General features: G+C 33.0%; 1 protein-coding gene across 2 annotated transcripts in view; it reads left to right on the top strand.

Annotated features, from left to right (window-relative positions):
• Positions 1-2,557: 2,557 nt before the first annotated feature.
• The window catches only part of pxb (putative Hedgehog signaling attenuator pxb), a 295,964-nt gene continuing 275,925 nt past the window's right edge, over positions 2,558-22,596 (top strand). Inside the window, exons 1-2 of one of the 2 annotated variants that reach the window (XM_075367538.1) lie at positions 2,558-2,686; positions 10,432-10,473. The gene's annotated coding sequence lies outside the window, so the exon portion shown is untranslated. The remainder of the gene's footprint in view (positions 2,687-10,431; positions 10,474-22,596) is intronic. The other variant, XM_075367541.1, reaches the window with a different exon arrangement.

Consider the following 22,596-nt stretch of genomic DNA (forward strand, 5'->3'; position numbering starts at 1 on the left):
ATAATTAATAGTTTATTGGCAAACACTTACAAAATAATTTACAGGTGTTGAAAATTGATGTCCGTCCATTTCTGTGGACTTTTCAACATGTTTTACCGAGTTCTTGGTTACTCATGTTAGCTGTACCTTGTCTATTTGCTGGATGGCATCGGTAATGTGTATGTCTTCAATTTCTACAGGCGTGTAGGTCGCTCCTATAAACAATTTCTTATAAGTAACCCCGCAGAAAGAATTTTGGTCTAATTAGATCAGGGATGTTGGTGGCTACAATACTTTAGAAATGATTGTTCCATTGAAGAAACCCTGTAGCATCTCCATAAAAGAGCGAGCTATATAGCAAGTGACGCCGTCCTGTTGCAATCAGTAGATACGCTCATCCTCCTGCAGTAAGGCAGCTGAACTGTTGGATAATCTGTTGCTAGACGGTAGCATCCACAGTTTTTTTCAAAAAAAAAACAAGGGACCTATTATTCGTCGTCATTTTGTGGGTGTAAGGGATACTTAAAGAAAATGTGCTGGTTTTCAGTACCCCAGGTCAGTTAGTTCTGACTATTAACACACCCATCGAGGTGAAACCACGTTTCATCTGTGAAAAATACGTGGATCTAAAACGCCAATGTTTTCTCTAAAGAGGTTCTTGAACCGTTGATAGTAGTGAACCTTTACAATATAATAAGCAATCTTAACTCGTGGGAAACCTAATTCGATACGGATAAGATTTAAGTATTCTCCTTGTTGCAGCGCGGGCTGAACCTAATGAAATGTTCTTTTCCCGGCTAAGTCTCCGCAAAGATTTGCAAGGAGATCTTTCTACCGCCGCTTTCATGCCCTGTATAACCTGCGTTGTTAAAACTGACTTGTGTAGTGTACATTTCTGGTTTTAACACCGAATCTGCTTTACGAAAGTTTTTAACTGACTTCTGAATAACACTTTTCGCTGGTGCTTACTTTTGGAATTTTTCCTTCGACTTTCGCCGACACACAACATGAGGTTTCATGGCTCTATACCAGTTTCTATTACGAATACACGTTCTTCAGCGGTTAACCGTATTTTATCAAACAACAACACACGATTACGCACCCTTGTTCAAGAGCTAACGACGACACAAACTGCCAGTACTCAAATATGCAGGTAATGAACAGTCCTCCTCACTTCAGCTCCAGTCGTACCTACATTTTCCACGTTATTTTACCCATTTTCACACCGATCTATGTATTTAAAAAAAAATGTATTTAATATAAACTGCTAATCGATAGGCTTCTTTTAAGCTGAATATTTTAAATATTTTCTTTATATTATTTTAGAAAAAACTTTAAAAGTAATTGGTTACTGTAATTTATATATAAATAATCCGAGAACATTTTTCAAAAATCAACCCCTCGCACCTCTTAAAATTGAAATGTATATGTATTTTTCTTTTTCTCTTTGGTTTTAAAATTTACATTTTTTTTTTTTACTTTATACATCATGTATAGGCTATGAAAAACGTGTACAATTTTCAAAAATTATAATCCTGGGACCTTAACACAGAATATTTTACGCTGTTGATTTAGCCTTTATTGGAGTGGATGCTACATTTAGAAAAACTTTACTTAAGAAAATTTGTTTAGTTTAACCTATATGTAAATATTTGTGGAAAATTTTTCCTTAAAATTTATTTCCCACCTCTATTTTATTTAAATATTTTTCTTCACCAATTAAAGGGATATTATGTATAAACAAGCTTTAGTGCCTATATTATATTCTGGACCGGAAATGAGAAGCAATTTTTTTCAAAAGTTATGCTTTTTCTTTCAATATTTGTAAACAATTATCTTTAATTTTTTTTATGTTAAGGATCACTTCTTTATAAAGTTTTCTTAAATTTTCTCCACAGAATATAAGGAAGGCTTTGAAATAAAAACATTTTTTTATTCTTAATTTGGGAATTTTAATGCTTACATCTTATTTTGGTAATTATAAAAATACGTTGCCAGCTTCTTTTACGGTTGATTGTACCCGTTAATCAAAATTATTAGTAAAATTATTCGAGCCGCATATAATTATTCCGCTGTTATATTTTCCACGTTTATTTTAATCTAATTAATTAATTTAAAATTTCTCTCGTGTATTTCTACCCAAACAATTCACATGAACCCGATGTAAATTTTCCGATTTTTAGCGAAACTTTCATTCTTGTTTGTTTAATATATTAATCGATTATTAAAAAAAAATTATTTCAGTCCGATATTTTTGAATTTTTATTCTTATTAAGGTAGCTTTATTTTAACGGGGATTGGTAAAACAAACCGGGTTAGAAAAGGTTTTATTTAAACTGGCAATATTAATAATTTTATGAACGAAGCAAATTGTTCCTATTATACAATAATTTTCAATCTGGCTGGTAGAGAACTGTCAATCTATTATTGAATATTATTGACGAAAGAAAACTTATCTCAACGCAGATTGTATACCCGGAAATGATTTTTTTTTCAATTTTATCATTTAAGTGGTTTGCACTGATAAAATACGTCGTTCTTTGATGTTTTTTAAACAGTTACAACAGTTTGCTTTTAAACTTGATAAGCATATGTGCAACATTAACTTTGTGTGTTATATCCGTTAAAATTGTGCAGGTTCGTTCAGCGGTATAGTTTTTTCTTAATTGAAAATGCAAAGTTTATTTTATATGATGTAATAAATTGGGTACTGTATATCCTTTTTTTAATTTTTAATTTTTATTTCAATTGTTGTTTATGGTAAGAACGTTTATATCATAATTTTTTTTTTTTAGTTTCGTAAATAATTGGTAAAACTATTTTTATATTCATTTAAAAGCATATTTAAACTTTCTTGCAATTATTAACCACATCCTCAACAAAAAAAAAAAGAACAAAATACAAGTATTTCCAACTTATTTTATTGTTTTACTTATACCTATAAATAATTGTGTGATCCTGGCGAATAAAATTTAAATTGAAATGAATTCATGTTAATAAAATTAAACATTATTTTGTAATAATTTAAACTGTTTTAAAGGTTTCGTTTTATAATTTGGTTACGTTGTTTCTATATACAGAATATCTCGTGAAAAAACCAAACAACTTCACTCTATTAGTGAAATCAAAGTAAAAAATTCACATAAACATGAGTTAGCAATCGCTTCGTTTTCAAATTATAACTTGGGAAAACTTTCACCCTAATTTCTGTTCTAAGTCTAAAATGAAGCGGTACTGAAATACTTGACATTTAAATTAAATAGTAAATTTTATGGTTAAATAATTTTTTCATCTGAAAAATTGAAAACTTAATTTTTTAGAAAATTATTGTAAAACAAAAAATTGCTGTCGCAAAGCATAAATTTATGGGTTTGTTACATATTAAGTTGTTAAGTTATTAATATACAAAGTTGAACAACAAAATTTATAAAGAAATTAATTCTGAGAAATAGTTTAAATAAATATTCTGTATTAGTAACGTAGCTGAACGTGAAGAAAAATTTGACTTTATTAAAAAAACAAAACCGTCTGAAAGATGGCAGAATAAAATGGTGTATTATCATTTCAAACAAAAAACATAATCGTTTCATTATTTGGAAAATATTTATAAAAAAATTAATTATAAAAAATAAATAATAAAAATGTATTATAAATTTGTTATTGCACTAATTGTTCAAAATCTCTTCTTTCCTTGTTTACACAGAATTCTGCTCGATGTTACTTTTTGTATGTGGACTGTTTCTCGTAATTTGAAAATTTTTTAAAATTCTTTTCACTAATTCTTATTTTCTAAACTATCTGTCTGTCCACCATTTTTTTGTTTTTCATTAAACACTATTTCTTAGGAACGAATTGAGATATTTTAATAAAATTCGGTATTAAATTTACTTAAAATTTTCAACAAAATAAATAAATAATCCTTCAGAAAATTTAAAAATATACGATATATAATATATAAAATATCATAACGTACGTACGTACGGACATTACACCGACATTACATTCGTGTGTTTGCGTGTTTGATGTTTAATAATTTTTGACTGGATAAACCCGATTTTGATGAAATTTGTCACAGAGACAAGGTGTTAGTAAAAAATTAGGTCGATAACTTCAGGTGGTGGGCTAGAAATCCTGAGAAACTTGGGGTCAATTTTCTCAGAATTTCGCTAACGTAAGTTCACTTTGTATTAAGCTGAATGCATGCGTTCATGATTATCTTATCATTTTAAAATACCTTTTTCCCCTCCCTAGAAATTGAAAAAAGATATTGCTTACTTTTAAACCGATTTTTTTACTTCTTCCTAAGCATAGTAGTAGTTCAAGTGGTCCCAAAAAATTACTTTGGGGACAATATGGGTGGTGGGAGAGCCGATCAAAGTTTAAAAATATCGGATTTTTTAAAACTTTTTTTAGTTTATTTAAACTTTAATTAATAATTTTACAATTAAATTTCATCATAATATGCCCATCCCCAGAAAAGAAATCGTTGGCAACATGTTATTGGTTGTACATTTTTTCAATGGATATTTAAAAATTTTCTTTCATTTAAATAGTAAACGTAGACAAATAAAAAAAAAATATTCGGAGGTGATTTTAGGGGGGGTGGAGAAAACAGTAAAAGAAATACTGATTTTTAATTTTTTGGATTTCCATGTTTCATTAATTTTTTGCTATACAGATATAAATAACCAGTGCCAGAAAAGTATAACGACTCTGTTGTCAGTTAGTTAATTCTGTTTTATTTTATGTTAAGTTTTTTTGTAGATTTTTAATTATATATATTCTAAGAAATAATTATTTTAATGGTATGAAAAAATATTTTATCTTTAGATAATTTTTGTTTAATTCGTTTTGGTTTTTGTTCTAATGTATGTTAGTTTACCAAATTTTAAGTAATAATTTGGCAGTGATTTATTAGTTTTAGTCATTTGCCTTCAATTAAGTATTTTAATTTCTAGATTAGAATAGGGTATTGTTTTCACTTATTATTTCTTAAATAATATTTAACCGTAATTATGTTATCGCTAAATGAAACTTTTCATATCTTTTAACTCGATTGTAGCAATATTAGTTAATGTAGAAATAATTTTTCACTAATTACTTTTTTTTTTTTTTTTTTTTGTTTATAGTCTTAGAAAAACAAAACAATAAGGATAAAGAGAATTCGTTGCGTTCGTGACTGCTTTTTTGTTCATCCCACGCAATGACGTCACGCCCCAACATCTTTTTTTGGAAAAATTTGATTTCATAATTTTTTTTCAATTATCTGTTTTTAACATTATATCTTCCTTTCAGTTAAGAATATAAAAAATAAAAATTTGTATACCTTAACATAAGTCTAGTATTTTCATTGTAAATCGTAAAAATATTTACTGAATTTAAAATTCAATTGGATGTGTGTATTCATATTATTATTAAACTGATGGCTAAATTTTCATCCATTTTCAATGTAGTTTTGTGTAAACATACGTTATATGATTTCTTTGGAAACGTAACAGTTTTGAATTTAAAGTCATTTAATAATGTATCTAGTTTTTATTACAAGAAAATACGTATTATTTTGATAGGGTTTTGTATTTGAATACTTATTTTTATTTTCCTAACATTCTAGCTTTATAGCTGCTGCACGACGGAAAGTATGGTAATCAGTCAAAAATGGGGTATGTGTTTTTTGACTGTACCGTGACCCAGGGACCCCAACGTACCGTGACCCAGGGACCCCAAAAAGACAAAAATAAGTGGGGATAATATTCGTACGTATGGGTGTAGGCATGTTTGACGTTTAATAAGTTTTCACTGGATAAACCGATTTTTATTCGATTTTGTATAGTGACTTATGAATAAGGCGAAATTGGTTGATACAATTTTGGGGTCAATATTTTCAGGGAGTAGGTAGATTTTGGATTAAATTTCTTAACATTTTGCGAACAACCCTCATATTAATTTTAGTACAGCTTGTATGCTTATATGATTATCTTACCATTTTAAATACTTTTGTCACAAATTCTCCCTTAAAAAAAAATCGAAAAAGTTAACTTTTTATTTATTGCATATTTTTTTTTACTTTTTCCTATGCATAATAGTAATGCAAATGACCGAAAAAGAATACATTGGGGGCAATAAAGTTTGTATTTTTTGTTTTGTTTTGAGGTGTTATTGCTTCACTTCCATATAAGCAATCGTAAAGGACATTATTTTGCAAAAATTTTCGAGTGGTTTCTCTCTTCTTATATTGTTCTTTTATTATTTCCATTGCGTGTGAATCTGTGAATGTACAATATTTGCTAAAACGAATAATTACATTTTTCAAAACAAAACAGAAAAATCATATATCACTCTAGTACTAGAATCAAATCTATGTTGTATAATCAACGAAATACTTTGACTTGTGGTAATGCATAATATTTTTGATGTTTGCGTTGCCATTATTAATTTAATAAATTATTTAAATATTTTAAAGTATCTTCTCACCAGTTTATTTCAAAATACAATAATTTTTTTTTTACCGAACCAATATTAATTTGTCAATGAATTTTTAATAATGCTAATTAAAAACTTTAAAAAAAAACCTGAATTTTCTGCATCTCTTTGAACGTGTACTTAGGTATTTTGATTAACGCCTTCTGAATAATGAATTATTTTATAATCCTCCCTATATTATAAAACGGTAAGAAAACTGCTGAAAACACGAAGTTGATGACCAACACGGGGGCTGCGAAGCGGCCAGGAGGTCCAGCCCCTAGTTATTTTTTTTAAATTAGTAAAAATAATTTATTATTAGTAAAATATTTTGTTTTTACACGCTTCGATTTAATATTGTATTGTAATATTACATATTATATTATAATATAAAATCTAATATTATTTTATTATTATTATTATGTAATCTATAATGCCGATATCCGTGTCGGAGTGGTAACGCCTCGGCCTTTCATGGCATATTCATACGCTACAAAATTCCATTTTAATATTCTCACGTACAAGCTTTAAGCTTTGCGGTGAAATAATCAAGCAAAAAAAAAAAATAGATAAATAAATTATGTATTCGAAGTACAGTAACACTTCGAAAAAATTATAATCGTAAACACAAATTTCTATTGTTTTTAATAATACTCATTTATAGACGTAAATTAGTTTTAACCTTTTGATAAACCGAAAAGATTTAATCGGGTTTTAATACAAAGTCGCGACTTTTGAGTATACATTTTATTCGTATTAGGATTAGAAAAAGATTTTTTTTCAAATCAAAGATCTATAACGTCCGTTGAATATTTAATGGTTTAAAAGCAACCGGCTACGTCTAGCCGCAATATCTGGTTTTAGTAATATAACTACTACTACAGACTGAACGGAGATGGTTACAAAGAGGGGTTGTAAAAAAGAAGATGACTGGATTGGGAAATAGTATAGTATGACTGTGGCGAACGAGGAAGTAGGGGAGAAGGTAAGGTTGGTTTCTTCTGTTCGGGGTCCGTTCGGCACTCAAATCTGGCCAAGATGGTGCGCATCGCTGCCCGTTGAATATAAATCGGCACCCGCCAACCCAGACTTTTAAATAATATAACTAGGATTTGTACCGCCCCCTTTTTTTTCTTCAGACGAATGAGCGGTTTTCCAATATTCGATTTTTCTTCCATTAGATTTTAGATGTTACATCCGTATTGCTACTATAATGTGGTTTTCAATGGTGGTATCTATTTATTGGTTTCAATAATAATAAAATTTCTTTGTGTTAAAATAAAAATTTCATTTCTACTTTTGATTTCAGTCAGCGTAACGAGTCGATTTTTGTTTTTCTTGTAGGAAAGTTAGAAAACAGTCTGATGTGTAATTTTTTACGGTTTATTTTTTTATAAGCATCATTTTTTTAATTATCGTAAAGAATGTTCATAAAACTGCGCACTCTGATGTATTTAACGACAACAGTTATTTAATTTTACGATACAGAAAATTTAGTAGATTACATTTTTAAATATTTTTTCGCGTATCTGTCAATAAATGTTCATTTCGGTGTTGATGCAAACGTCAGCTGGTTTCTTCATGTTCAGTTCAACTTCTAATTGTGTTGCTACGCTGATTTGTCCATTCATTCAAAGTGCGCTTATTTCTCTTGAAAACCGTACCTTTCAGATGATCGGGTGAATAAAAATTTGAGAGCGAGGGATCCGGGGACCGTGGAGGACACAATCCGCTAGAAATTATGCGGTCATCGAAAATTTCACATAAACTTCCATCGTTGTAACCAGAAGTTTCGTCTTCGGTTTCAAACAAGGTTATGGAATTTATAATAATTTATGAATAACGTTCTGCAGATAATATTTCTATGAAAAAAGTGGGTCCGTTATCTTTACGAAATCCTTTCACCAAACGCTAACTTTGTGAGAATTGCAAGGCTTTTCGTGATATATGTGAGGATTCTCAGACCTCCGTATGTTTTGGTTGTTAATATATCCAGAAAGATGAAACTACGCGTCATCTGAAAAAATAAAAACCATCCATAAAATAAATATCTATAAACGTTTGAAGTACTTGCAGTACTGAAACCTTCAGGTTAATCATTCTTCAACATTTTGAATTCAAAACAAACGTGACTGGAGTTTTCTGTGGCCTTTTTAATAACCCTAACCGAAAGTACAATCTGTCGAGAATGTTACCTGAATAACTTTCCTTGGGGAACGTGAAAAATCGATGTCGTGGTGATTGTCATTTAATACTGACCACGCTCTACAGTCCGCTACATCTCTCTTAAATACAGAGTGTCCCATATAAAAGGAACTCAACCTTATATTGGTAGGTATTGAAATAATAAAAAGCCATGTGTAAATGTAAATGTAATTTTTATTATTACACCATCCATTACCTTACATTTAGAGTAAATGTTGGAAGTGGCCGCCATCTTCTTGAATACTAGCTTCAATTCTTTTTACAGCGTTTCTTGCAACTTTTTTCAAAGTTTGTGGCTGGATATTTAATACAGCTCGTTCAATAATGACTTTCAATCGTTCGTGGTTTGTTGCTGAAGGCTTTTTCTTTGAGATAACCCCGTAGAAATAAATCCGCCGCAGTTAAATCTGGAGATCTTGGCGGCCACAAGCCTCGACCGATAACACGATTACCAAAGAATTCCTCGACGAAATCAGAAGTTGAACCTGCGTAGTGCGATGTCGCACCGTCATGTTGTAGCCGGCAGTATCTGTCTTCCTCTTCCAAGAGTGCGATGAACTGAAATAAAATATCCTGATATCGTTCTGCATTAATGGTGTACTCGAAAAATAAAGGACCGATTATTTTCTTCCGCGATATCGCGCACCACACGCCCGACTTCTACAGGTGTAATTGTTTTTCGTGATAAACGTGGGGATTTTCAGCAGTCCAAATTCTACTGTTTTGGCTGCTTGCGTAGCCGTCCAAATGAAACCGTGCTTCATCTGTGAAAACTAACGAATCTATAACATTAATTCCCTCACGCAGAAATCGACGATATTGTAGCCGGTTTTCTTTGTTGCGCTAAAGTTGATCAACCGTTTGAATGCGATAAGGTCGTAATTGTAATCGTTTGGTTGCCCGATGAACAGTCGATTTAGACAAATTAATTTCAACAGACAAACGTCTGATCGATTTATTTGGCGAGACGAGTAATCGGTCTTTGATTTCAGTGACCGTATCTGTAGTCAACACCGACGCAGATCTTTTGTGTTCCTTGTTATTAACAGAACCGGTCTCTCTAAATTTTGCGATTAACCTTAATACTGATGTTTTGTTATGAGCCGGTTTATCCGGGTACTTATGGCGAAACAAATCTTGCACTGCAACCGCTGATTTCGTACTGAAGTACGACTCGACAATGAAAACACGTTCATCTAGCGAAAACACCATCTTGTTTCTAGCAATACGCTGAACGTTATGATTGCATTGTTGTTACTATCGGTAGTGTTCTACTGCGTCGCCGCGATGTACAGATGTTGAACGAGTCCATTTCAGTAACGAGTAGGGGAGTAAGCTTGACTTTTGAAATTCCATGGATGAGTGATTGATGGGTTGCGTTTTATATAGAACGCTCTGTATAAATGCTAAACGAAAAGCATTGATTTGTTTTACGCACTATCGGGCAGAATAAGACAAAGTGATTGATTAATATTCTACAATAAATATACGTTGATCTTGTGAAACGGCATTTTTTAAAACTGCTCCAAAACTACCGATACACTCAGAGGGAGGGATGACGAGTCACGTGGTTATGCTCTTTGATCTTCTTTAGTAAGTTTCTAAAAAATATCTACCTCATAGGGAACTGCAGTTGAAAAACAAATGTAGAAACTGCGTCTATTTTAGACTGCGTGAGCATTTTTTTAATATATTATATATATTATATGTAATAAATAAGTTATTTAATTTATAAGAATTTTAATGCTGTATTTTGTTTTTAATTGTTATGTATTTTCTTTTTTCTAGGTAACGTGAAAGAATTATTTTTGACTTTTCTTCTCCATTAAGGTAATATATTAATAAAAATCTATTCTAGATATAGGTGATAATTTTTTTAAAGTTATTTTTGGCCCTTTTTCTTTTATTAATAGTATCCAACAACGGATTGTGTTCTTTAGGTTTTTTCGAAAGACTGTTTACAGTCCACATGGAAAGACAACAGATTGCCGTTTAACCACACTACTTATGTTTTAAAGATTTAAAGTGACCGTTTTCTTAGTATTTTTTCCTTGCCATTATTTATTGTTAATTAGAAAGTTTTCAGTACAAGTCTTACGTACATAGTTTATTTTCAGTAAATTATTTATTATGCATAAATATGTTAAAAAACCAACGCCAAGCCCGACTGAACTGTTCCGTCTCTTCTTCATCACCTTTTGGCCATTACGAAAAGAATATTGTCATCATAACATACCTTCCTTCCCACTTATTAATCGTTATCTCTATCTACTCCTTGATATTAGGATGTTGTACTAAATAAAAGTTTAATAAATTTTTAACATCTTGGAGAACTGGTTGGCGTGGAACGTGTGAGAAGGCAGTTCAGATGACTACGCGTATGTATTTCTCCATCGTAAAGTTATATTAGGTACACAGCCACCAAGCTGTATTTAACTGTCAAGTCGGATATAACTTAGTGGGAGAAGAATTAGAAGAGAAATTCTATTATTAACATAAAATGATGTTAGGGACACTTTTAATTTTTAGTTCTCTAATTTCAGTTATTTTAATTACGATTTGATGAAAATAAATTCTTAGTAAAGTATCTGTATACTTTGGGACGTCAAAATATTTTTTTATTTTATTTTTTGGGGTTTGCGGGTACAACAAATTTTTATTAAGAAAAATATTTTAAAATATTTATATTTATGTGTTGTATTGATAGTAAGTTCGGTTATATGCACTTGAAATTAAAAAGAAATAATAATTAATTTAAAATTAATATAAATTGGGTTTATCATTAAAAAAGAAAAAAAATATTTATTTTTGCGTATGTTATTAAAAAAATTAAAAACGAATTACGTTTAAAAAATGGTTGTTGTATATATTGTTCACTATTATTACTATGCAAGATTTAAAGATACGAGTATATTGTCTCATGTTCGCGGTTCGACAAGGATATTGAGAGATTAGCAAACGTAAAAGTTTCTTACAAATACAATTTATTAACCTAAAGACACATAAAAAAAAAATAATAATAATATTAAAGACAATACGTACACTTAACATACAAAATAATAATTCACATAAAAAGGACAAGATTTGTTTAATGACAGTTAAATTACAAAATCCAGAATACAGTCCAATTAACTAAAAACTGTTATAATGACCGCTAGAACCTAATATTACATTAACAACATGATAAGATTAGAAAAGTCTAAAGATCATACGATTCAATTTCTGCAAGTATTATTACTTTTCGGATGAAGAGCTTCTACACAACCTCTCCTATTTCAAAACTTACAGTAAGATAAAATAACCCAGCAATTGTGACTCCTCCGGAAAAGGGGACGCATTGCTCCCTCCTTACAGGTAGTGCCCCGTTGTGGCGTATTCCTGCTAGCCTATTAAGAGTTAGCACCGAAAGGACTTCAGTGGACGGTCTGAAGGGGAATTACGTCGGGAGGACAGGCTTTATAAGCCTAGCCTTCCGCGGCCGGCCCATGAAATGGGTTCGATGACGCTGGTTTAACAACGGATTGGAATGCAATTAAATCCGTCTTAAATTCACTAAAATAATAATAGACAAAAGTTGAAAAATTAGATCCGAGAATAAAAAAAAAAATAACCCTTTTAAAAAACAAGCCCGATTAGAATGATCCAGCAGCAAGGGACTCTGTCCAGGTTCTGCGATAAAGTAGGGAGTAATAGACTCCTGCCAACTTTGCATTCCATTCCATTCCTATTACTTTTACTGTTTGCAATAGAACTACCCTACACTTTATGAATGAGCTGGCAATTTTACTACGGTTTACCAGTACTTCACCGAACTACTTCCTGCATTCACTCACTGTCCACGCTGGAATACTCTTCACTCGTAGTTATCGCTTATTATCACGACTGCGCCGAAATACTGATTCTCTTTGCTAGTCCCCGGCAGTATTTATATCTCCTGTCCTGCAGAACCAGTACTCGTCTCTTTAATTGTTGAATCGTAATAATTTTCATTGTCCACGCCTTTACGTATTTCTATAAATTTTCTTCCGGTCTGAGAACCCATCTGGTTGAACAACAGCTTTTGCTGGTTGTATTTTCTGTATTACAAAGAACAAATCATTAAATGTATCTGTTAATTTGAGAAAAGAATCCCGTGTTTAGTTTCTTCTGTATTTTTTCACTATTCCTTTCCTTTTCTTTCTTCTTAATCGGAAGAAACCCGTTACCCTGGTCCGTTGTACTGGTCCTGTTAGAATATATACAGGTAGGTACGCAGATGCGGTTTCCGTTATAGATGTGTTAATGAGTAATCGTCAATGAGTAACCTCGCAGGAACCCAATAAGTCGATCCAGAGTGAAAAGCTCAAGGTCCATTAAGTCAGTGGATGCCTATTCCACCTGCCACAGTCCTTCGGGAGATCGGAATATTTTTATTCAGCTATATATAGCTCTATTACTGTTCAATAGTTTTGAATTGATTCTGCTCTTAATATGCTCTAACAAAAGTTTTTTCTGTAGAAATTAAAAAAAAAAAAATATGTGAAAACATTACAGAGTTTCGAAAGAAATGTACTTGCTCATCGTCAGAACCGTTTAGGTATGAAATTGATTCAAACTCGTTCAACCAGACCTCCTTTTAAATTTCATGTTTGTTGTTATTATTATGGTGTTTGATGTCGTATTGCCACTGCTTGTAGAGGAGATACCGCGACATGACTTACGTAGCTAGAAGATAGTTTCCAGTTCTGAAATCCATCCCTATGCTGCGCGTCAACTGAGCTTTCTAAATTTTGGTGTGAATTATATTGCTTATTTTTATATAAAATGTTATTCGATGGCGATTCAAATTGTTTTAATATTATTTTATTTCGGTTTTTATTTTTATTTTTTAGTTAGCTTAAGCTTAGCTAACGGTTCATTCATTTAATTATAAAAATGAGATATTAAGAAATTTTACATTTAAATATACTACTAAATAAGAATTAAAATTTAAATTTAATCAGTACAATTTTTTGATATTTCACGCGCAAAACCGCGTGAATAAAGTAGAATGATTTGATATATTTTTTTTTAATTTCAGCCCGTTTTATGTAATGTGATGTTAGTATGAATCATAAATTATTTTAACACATACGTAAATGTAAGAATATTATTGTTGGAATAATGGAATGAATGTTGAATAATTTTGGTTGGTTTTGCCATACTATTCTTGGAGAAGTTGTGATTTGTTTTTAAAGATGTCCGTCCAGTATATATATATATATATATATATATATATATATATATAATATATATATATATATATATATGTTTCATTTTTTTCAAGTTAAACAAATCTATATTTTTCTTCAGTGTTGTTTCTTTTTAGTACTCGTCTTTTTATAATGCTACACACACACACACACACACACACACACACACACACACATTCTCTTTTCTTACCTTATTTTTCTCTATTTAATCCTCTTAAGATATTTCTTCAAAAACTTATATTATTTTATTTATTTCTTTGTTAGTGTAACTTTTTTCTTATCGATATTTTGTTTTTTTACCTTTTTTTGTACGAATTGCTTATTTTCATATTGAATTCAACCTGCATACTTAGTACTGTTTTCTCCTCTTACATAAATATATTTCTTAGCGAATTGTTTATGATCAAAGTGATGTACGGTTACAAAACAGAATAATTTACTACAATTTTCTTTTATAATTACGTAATGTTAGGTAATGTTATAATTATACACATTGTATTTATAATTCTACATTCTTAATAGATCTTTTTTTTAATTATATATTGTTACAATAGGTTAAATTTCTGCATCCGGTTCAACTTATAAATATGTAATATTGGGTCGGGGAGAAAAATGTTTTGTCGTATTCTTCCGGTTGATGGCTTTAGACCGAATAACTCTGGTTGTGTTAATCAAATTTGACAAAACATGCATGTTTTTAAAAGGTGATATATCAATGAATATTTTTAAAAAGGTTATGATCATCATTCGTTCATTTATTTAAAAGATATTACGTATAAAAAATGAGTTAATAAAAAAGAAAGTCGATAAATTTTATTACATAAAAGGATAGAAGGCGACTCGGATGTTAATTTTTTTTTCTTTATGGAAATGATGAGGTACCGTATTTTCAATCCGAAATTTTGATTCAGTTATGCACTTCGCTCTGGTTGGCCGATGACTGAAAAAGTCGATGAAATCGTGGAAAAGAATTCATCGAAACCGACACATTAAAATATCAATAATGTTAGCCCACCGGGTCGCTTTACCGGTTAACTCATCGACGCAAATAAGTTGTTTAACGGCTGAATTTCGAAGTCTAAGGTTCTGAGGTTCAAGTCCTAATAAAAGTTAGTTGCTTTTATATGAATTTGAATACTAGAACGGTGGATACCGGTGTACTTTCGCGGTCGGAGTTCAATTAACTACATTTCTCAGAAGCGATCGGCCTGAGTCTATACAAGACTACACCTCATTTACACGTCATACATATCATCCTCGTCTCACAACGGTTGTGGGTGGGGGTCGCTTATTGTTCACTAGTTGAATAGATTGCAACGTACACAGTAGGAAGATAAATATCATCTCAAATGATATAGAAGAGGTTCCCACCTTGGACCTTATCCGGCGCTCCGCCACCCCTGCTGCTTCTAAGCCATTGGCTTTTGTCAGCAATCCTCTTAAGCCCTCATACCTTGTTTGTACAACGCTGCACTTGGCACTGGGCAGAGATGTCCCCCCTCAGCCTTCATCAAAACCGCGGCTGATATTTCTATCGGCTACTGCTTCTCTGGCCTCATCGGGTATATTTTTGCGCAATGGTAGCTGCGCTCGATTTCGCCTTCTTTTAAACTTCGACGATTTTCTTCTTTCTTCGCCGCTATTCTCGATGCCTCGGTCGATTAGCTTCTTTCTTCGTTCTTCTTCGCGGTCTTTGTTACACCTATCGGACTAACACTACCTGTTCTGCTCTTTTCTATATTTCTCTAACTATTCTACATACCTAATTTCTACTTTATCGGACATTTTAGTATCGTTCGTTTATTTCACATCATTATTTCTTTATATCCTCGTTAATTTTGTTTCTATCTATCTTCCCTAGTCAATATCAATTTCTGTTACCGTATTTCATTTAATTCTCTATTTAATTTCCATTAAAAATGTTTACCGTTGTGCCCTAGTCATTTTCTAGTTTAATTTATTCACTGACCGGATTTTCTATACTTTATCTATTTTAGTCGCGCCTCGGACATCTTCCCTGATTTACGGAAAATCTTCTCCGCGTAACCCCTCGCGCCCTCGGACAATCTTGATGCCTACTCAATAGTCTTGTTTCAGTTCTAGTAGCTTTTTGACATATTTACTGAACTCTCTGTAAGCGATCTTACTGCCGCAGATTTCTTCCAAATCGAAGCGCACATCAATTAGTCTTAGCTGCCTTTCGAACTGCCGCCGCTCTTCTTGGAACCGTTCACATTCAAGGAACACGTGCTCTGCCGTCTCCTCTCTGCCACATCTCACGCAGTTCGGACTTGGCATCAGACCGAAACCATGAAGCTTGCTGTTGAAATCCCCATGGCCGGTCAGGGCCTGCGTCATGTGATGGTCCACCGTTAGCCATTTTCTCTTACATTTAGAGAGATAAATAGATAAATAAATAGATCAAGATAAATATCAGTGAACTAAATGTAAATAGCAGTGAACCAAACATCTACGAAAAAATGGTTTTGAAGAAGGCCGAGTACAACAAAAATTTTCGGGTGCCATATGATTTACCGATACGATTAACAAGTTTTGGATGAAATTTCCGTCTGCGAATCCTTACTAAAACGGAACGAACTCGAACAATTTTTGAAACGGCTCATTATACGCGATGAATATTGGATCTCGTACGTCAAAAAGGTACGGAAAGATCGCGGTCAAAACGAGATAAAGCTCCGTAGACGGCAAAACCAGAATTAACACCAAAAAATGTTGTGTGTGGTATTAGTATTGGAAAATAATTGTTTACTATCGGCCGTACCGCCCGTTTGAACGATCTTAATTCTAACCTCTGTTGTTAAAAACCGAAAAGATTGTACCGACCGATCGCGGCCGACCGCAATAGATTGATAGGGTAGTCTCCGATTAATACAACGCCAGACCTCGCACATCTTTTCAGACTTGCCGAAAATTGAGAGAGCTGGGTCAGTAAGTTTCAATGCAACTGGCTATATAGTCCTGATATTGTACCATCAGAATAACATTTCTTTTGGTCTTTACAGAACTCTCATAACTGTATAAAAATTGGTTTCAAAAGACATCTGTGAAATTCATTTATGACAGTTATTTTTTTAAGAAAAGATAATACCGATCCGATCGGTATTTTAGTGTAGGTGAACGCAATCAAAACATAGGGCTGAACGATTTAATTTCCGGATGTTCAAGATTCGATCAATCAAGACTGTATCCGATGCGTTAAACAGTTAGCGCTCAATCTGTTGATACATACGTCGTTTGAATCGTAAAAATCGGACGACCGGTTGCTGAGTTATTACGGTGGCACTCCAATGCACACCCTCCCCAATTTCCGAACGGCGCTCCGGGGGCATTTGAAAATATCATCCGATGGGTATCACTGGGAGCGGATTTGGCATTTCCTCGTGGGGGTCGAAAAACTTTTTCAGAGCGCTAAGACCGACCGTTTTCAAGACATTTGCAATTTTCGTCCGAAAATTCGGATCCTGTTAAAAAGTAGTAAATTTTTCGAAAACTTCGATTTATATTTCGCGTATATATATATATATATACGGTACATCGATATATAATAATATAACAAAACTATACACCTGACCACCACGAGACATGAACTAACGAATCGCGATTTTCCGCTAGTGATCGGTACATTTTCCAATGCTAAGCTAAGGGGGACGCGCACAGTGGCATACATACGATACCGTTTAGTAGGATACGATTCTTATATAGTGGAAAAGTAATTTGTACGTGAAAAAAAGTTACCTAAAATTTCTTTTTTGGGATGATGAAGTTTTACTATTACATGTTTAAATAAACCAAAAAAAGTTTTAAAAATTAAAAAAAATCGGTATTATTTTTACTGCTTTCCCACCTCCAAAATCACCTTGAAGAACGATTTTTCAATTTTCAGCGTTTACATGTAAGAAACTAAAAAGAAAATACCAGTAAAAAATGAAACCGACATAAAGTTACCTAAGTTTTTCTAGGTGGGTGGGGGTGAATTATGATGAAATTTTGTTACTAAAAGTTTATTAATGCTATTAAACGCAAAATCGATGTTTTTAAACTCTGATCGGCCAATATTGCTTCCAACGAATTTTTTTGGGTCGCTTGCCGTACTGTTATGCCTTTCTTTCTTTCTTTTTCCTGTTTAGCCTCCGGTAACTACCGTTTAGATAATATACTTCAGAGGATGAATGAGGTTGATATGTATGAGTATGAATGAAGTGTAGTCTTGTACATTCTCAGTTCGACCGTACCTGAGACGTGTGGTTAATTGAAACCCAACCACCAAAGAACACCGGTATCCACGATCTAGTATTCAAATCCGTGTAAAAATAGCTGGCTTTACTAGGACTTGAACGCTGTAACTCTCGACTTCCAAATCAGCTGATTTGGGAAGACGCGTTAACCACTAGACCAACCCGGTGGGTGTACTGTTATGCCTAGGAAGACATTACAAAAGATTCGATTAAAAAATATTAAATAAATAAAATGATAGCTTTATGGAAAGGGGGAATTCTGGGGCAACATTAAAAAAAAAAAATGGTAAGATAAGCACGCACGTAAGTACTTAGCTTAATATAAAATGGATTATGTTTGCAAAACTCTGAGGAAATTGATTACCGTACTTTCTTTCTTACAGCATAGCTCCGGAGCGTTGTTTTATCAGTTTACTCCCTCTACAGCAAAATTCTGAACTTCTGGTTTTTTCACTTATTTTAATATTTACTTCTTCATTAATTTTATTTTTAAAAAATTGAAATATTAATATATTTATTGTAGTAGTTTGTTATAATGGGCTCATTTCATGTAGGCGTAGACGAGTTAAGTTAAAAAACAATCGAATAAAGTTGCTTTTAATTTTTTCTCATTTAGTTAATTTTTGAAACTTTTATCAAATATTGGTGCCACTGGTATTTGTTTAAATACCCGACTTATTTATTTCTAACAATATATGAATGTTATTTCATAAGATTAAAAGCCTCAAGGGTAAATTTCCTTATCGCAGTAACGTATATTCAATTCGGTATCCGTATTTAATTTATTCGAGCCTAGATTCGGTTCTACTTTTATCATAAAAGCAGTTTAATTTCGCTACCGAAGTTTAACAAGAGCGTTTGGAATTTGCCGAATAACGAACACGATGTCATCGAGTTCCTCCAACCGCGTATCACATGCGATTCGTCGATTAAAATAGCGCAGCGGATACTCTATGCGTATTTACGAAATCGACGATGTTACATGGCCGGTCGAAAGTCAATATGCATGTCGGAACTTGGCTGAACAATTCGAACCTCAGCTTCGTGACCGTTATACATTTTCTATGTAATCCGGTGTCCAAAAAATCAGGTGTTGCTCGATGTCACCGTGAATCGGATACGGGTCCTAATATAAGTCGACTGTAATAATTTAATCAGAGAATTGCGTCCATTATATTGAAGAGTACGGGCAAGTTAAAATTGGGGTACCGTGTACCCCAATTTTATACGGTACGGTCGTCAAAATCGATGAGACGCTTTTCTCGAGGCGCGAAAATCATACCGGTGGCATTTACCTACAACAATGGGTTTTCGGCAGCATTGTGTAAAAACGGTGCGGTTTCGTTGTGAAATGTGCCGAGAGATAGATTAAAACGCTGCTGAATGCTACGAAACGGTAGCGACAAGAGAGTGTCGTACTCGTGATCCCTGCCGTGCTTACCGAAGCAAAGCGCTGGAAACGGAAGAGTTCCGCCATTATACTGTGAGTCATCGGTACCGTTTTGTTTATCCTTGAAGCGGGGCTCATATTCAAATCATCGGATTTTTATCGGGGGTCGCTGAAATGACAGAAAAAAAAAGCATAAGGGAACCGGCAGGCACCGTATATAATCATACTTCGCCGAATTCATGAGGCTTCGCATAGTAGGGCACGAGAATCCGTTCCAGAAAATACTCGATGGGAGTAAGGGACAAGTGGCCGCCGGATGTCGCGTGCAGCACTGTAAGAAAATTTTTTCGTGATGCTTTAGTTGAAATAATGCAGTAACATGTAAATTAAGAACGAATAAAGGAAAGTAATTCGTCCGAAAAAGCTACTCATTTGAAGGGGAAAAAGGAGTGATGCCGGTGTTCGATGGAAGTCATATTATTTATTTTTATTAAAATAAATTTATTTTTTTAATTTAAAAAAATGAAAATAAAATAAAATATGAACACCGCTGTTTCGTGAGTTAAGTTTGAACTGATCGCTAAAGATGTAGCGCTTCAATTGTATATAATATATCTGAATATTTGATTAGCCATTAAAGATTTATCGGTTATAAAGAGGTGTTGAAAAAGATTTGAAATGGAATTTAACGTATATTACAAACTATAACATCTACGGATCAGAATTATAAATTTTAATTAAGGATTTTGATTAACCGATTATTTATTTTTATATAAAATTAGTAATTTAAATTAAGCATTATTTATTTATTATTGTTATTATTACTATGTTTAATATTTGATTAATATATATATATATATATATATATATATATATATATATATATATATATATATATATTATTAATCAATGTGTGTGTGTATAGAATTCAACAGATAATAATTGGGAAATTTTATAAAGCAGATAAATTTATCTCTCAATATTCTTGTATATGATGTTAAAGCATGAAAATGATATCGTATGCCTCTCTTATAAGCCTATTCCGTTTGGCAGGCATCGATCCTTTTACAGGCGTCCCAAGACGCTCAAGCCGTTGTTGGGCCGGAACTGCTTAGTCAGCCACCTCTCTTCTGTTAAACTTCCCCTTTTATTCGTCAATTTTAGGGAAAAAAGAGCTAAGAATCTGGGCCAAAATCTACGAGTACGTTAACTATACGCGTGTATTGTTCTCTTTTCGAAATTTTTATTGCTAAGACTTTAATGTTATTTTTTTTAATTGAATCGTGTCAGTTTATATATAGCGTTATTTATCGTGAAAAATATATTTAAAAAAAAATAAGATGATTTTGTTAAGTTATTAATTTTTACTGAAATATGCTTGTTGTTAACAATTTTATTTATAGATTATAACAAACAATAAATGTATAACGTAATTAATATTTCTTTTTGTTTTTTAATGAAGATTTAGCAGTTAAATAAGTAGCAATTTTTAATATGCAGGTGAATTATTATATGTGTGTGTGTGTATATATATATTACATCGTTAGAAAGCTAATAAGTTAACTAATCTCAGATATCAGATATTAAAACAAGCTTACGTTCCTCCAATAATTTTTTTTTTTAATCATATCCAGTTTTAAAAATTTGTGGAAGCGGTAGTACTTTCAAAAGTTAAAACTTTGTTTTAATTTAATTACAATATTTTTATAAATTGTATGGTAGATGGTATTTTGAGTGTGTTTCATAGTCACTCTTGTTATTGTATATGCCACTCTTCTTTTTCAGTGGTTTTCAAGTGCTGGTTGTTATTAGTTGTTGAGGAATTTAATAACATTGTTTTCATATAGGTTTTATTTACTAACTTGAACTATAAACACTCAATAGATTTATATATAGATATATATTAATAAATAATTCCCTCCCGGGAAAAATAATTCTCTTATCCGGTCGTGTACACGCGTTATGAATAATATTTTCTTTTCCAAAAATGCCTATTTTATAGTAAACAGGCTTCTATAATAAGTAATTTTAATTTACACCTTGGATAAAACAAAAATATATAATTTTTTTTTTAGAATTAGTAAACAAAATTTCTGTTGCATATTTAGTATTGTCAGACCGACCGTTCGTTGCTAGGCGGATTTATTTTGACACCCCAACGATAAAACGTAGTGTCGGGGGGTGTATTAGTGGTACACTCGGAAGTATTTACGTAAATACATCTTATATCATCTGTAGCCAACCCGCGACACGCGTGCCGCTTGTGGCGCGCAGGGTTACGGTGAGTGATCACGGTAACCTCCACGCCAGGTAAGAGAGGGCACAAGGCAAGCCAGAACAAGAGGTCAGGGATGCCGTTTATAATATCTGGCAGGAAAGATGGTCGCAGGAAGCTGTGGGTCGATGGACGAGACCCTCATCCCCAACATCAAGCCGTGGTTGTCGAGAAGATTTGGTGAGGTTGATCATCACCTATCGCAGTTTTTTACAGGACATGGTTCCTTCAATAACTACCTGCACAAAACAGGCAAGAGAGAAGAGCCGATTTGCAACTACTGCAACGAGATAGATGATGCTGAGCACACCTTTTTTGAGTGCAATAGGTGGGACACACTTAGACATAGTAAGGCACTCACAGGTATAACTCCAGAGACGACAATAGACTACATGCTAAGAAGCGAGTCAAACCGGAATAATTTTGCTAGTTTTGTTAGACAAGTTGTTCTACAGAAATACTCCGATGAGAGAAGACAAGGTGTTGGCTAGAATAGGACTGGGTGGACAGCCTTGCCGGTGAGGTCCAGCATGCTGCGGTGTGTTGGCACTGAGGAGCCACCAAGGACTCCACGGGTAACAGTCAGGTAACAGCACACTGAATACTGAAGGGACCCGGTACCGCGTCGCGGCGAACTGGGTCTGGCGTGGTGTATTAGTATTGCCCTTTTGGGTCCCCAAGGGGCCAATATTGATAAAGAACTCTCAAAAAGAGCTAACCGGTAGGCCGACCTGCCTTGCCGGTATATAGCCGGTAGGTGGGGAGGCCTATTTGAGTTTAAAGACACTCCCCGTAATACCA

The sequence above is a fragment of the Lycorma delicatula genome, chromosome 5, assembly GCF_047948215.1.
Source record: "Lycorma delicatula isolate Av1 chromosome 5, ASM4794821v1, whole genome shotgun sequence".
NCBI classification, from domain to species: Eukaryota; Metazoa; Arthropoda; class Insecta; order Hemiptera; family Fulgoridae; genus Lycorma; species Lycorma delicatula.